Source organism: Stenella coeruleoalba, assembly GCF_951394435.1.
Source record: "Stenella coeruleoalba genome assembly, chromosome: 14".
In the NCBI taxonomy this organism is placed as follows: Eukaryota; Metazoa; Chordata; class Mammalia; order Artiodactyla; family Delphinidae; genus Stenella; species Stenella coeruleoalba.
In genome coordinates this window covers 49,316,752-49,318,681 of record NC_137160.1, presented here as the reverse complement: position 1 = coordinate 49,318,681, position 1,930 = coordinate 49,316,752, and positions in this window count along the sequence as shown.

Sequence of the window (1,930 nt, the reverse complement as noted above, 5' to 3'; positions counted from 1 at the left end):
GTTTAGAAGGTTAAATTGTGCTATGCATTGTTTTCTGTTACATTTTAACATGGTAGTTTTCAAATTTGGGTTGAACGTCTTTGAGGGGCCACTGGGAGGCAGGGTTGCTAGGTATTGATAGCTGGGACTTCAGGCCCATCACCACTATTTCAGCCAGAACAACCTAATCTGTTCTACATAGGCTTTCATTGAAGAAGGGATTCTATGGCTTTTTTTTTTTTTTAAGGGTGAAAATCACTGTTTTTTGCAACAGAGGCTGTAAGACATAAGAAGAGGTCAGTAGAGGTCAGTAGATGGACATGTAGGTAGTATTAGGATGATAACTGCAGAAAGTTTCAGGCAACCTGGAGACGCACAGTGACCAAACCTCTCGGCACTTCCAAGCAAATTCCTCACCAAGAAGAGAAATATCGTGATGGACTGGCTGTGCATAGACTTCGGGGCCCTACTTGGTTGGAAAGAGGGGCTTAAAACTGCTTGTATTCAAGATGAAAAATATACTGTCGAAACTAAATAACTGGAGGGAGGGGATGTTATTGACATGACAGAGGGCTAAAGTCCTCCAAGTCCTCTCTTGGAACCAAAATGAGTGCACGTGTGCAGATTTATGGAGACAATCATAAAGGGATTATGCAAGCCATGTGACAAGAGGAGGTTGACAGCTGTGATGTCAGAGGCAGTGAAATGCAGGATGTTCCTTAAATGGGCCACAAATTTTCTGCCAATATTTTTTTCTCCATTTGGAACAATTTCCTTCCTTTTTCAATTATCTAACCTCTACCTCTTCTTCAATAACTCGGTTCAAACACTGTCTGAAACAAGAAGCCCAATAAAAGTTGAATGGATGGCCTTCTTTGTGATACTAACAGGACATAATTCTAGTCCATTTAAATACTGATTTATTTTTGTTCCCTCACACCTTAGCTTCTTAAAGGCAATGCACGACATCTAAATCTGCATTTCCAAAGTTTAGCACAGTAAGAACCTAATGTCTGTTGAATTAATAAATCCACAAGGCTTTTATTAAGATCTCTTCAAAGTAATTCGGGTGGAATTATTTACGGAATTCTGATTCAGGCAAGTGTTTTAAAGGTGAAATAAAACATGCCCATGATTAAGGAAGACGGGAGAAAGGAAAGATGTAGTATTTTGAGTTTGTGTGTGTGTGCGTGTGTGAAGAAAGTGAGGCAAGAAGTGATAAAAATGTCTCTCGAATAAGACATTAAGTGACTTGATTAAGGTATCTCAAATAAAGTTACAGATGTCTACCAATGTATTGGAATGTACGTGTTGGGGACAGGGGAGAAATGACACAAACTTATTCAAGTTTTTTGGATAGTGAAACAACGACCTTCATGTTGACTGGCAAAACTAGCGTCCTGAAAGATGCTCCCAGACAAAATGTCCAAGGACACCAAAGAAAACTATCCCAACACAACGGCGAGTGAGTTAAGTTTTTCTGCACGCTTTCAAAATTGCCTTCTGCTCTCTCCTGCTCTCCTGCTTTTGGTAAATCAAACCCACCCTTGCTCAAATCAGACAAAATATCTTAAAATACTTAAAACAAAAACACCGTGCCTTGAAATGCAAAGATGGGTCTTGGGCTGTGGACTGCGGTGAGTCCCTTCCTGCGACGCTGCGGTGAAGGTGACTCCCCAATGTCTCCGGGGGATTCCGATGGCACCGACTGCGCTGTGGGCGAGCAGAAACCCCGGCGGGTTTCAGGAGCAGAGCCCAGACACCCTCCTGCCGCCGCTTGGGCGGGACGGCGTCCCCAGGAGCCTGCGGGAGACGAGGGGAAAGACGGGCGCGAGGCCAGAATGGGGAGCTTTGGCGCCGGTAGCCCCCTAGCCCGACCTGGCCCGCAACCCGGAAGCAGATGCGAGCCGCGCTGCGTGGCTGGCTTGCGGTTCCGGGTCGGCCCGCGCTG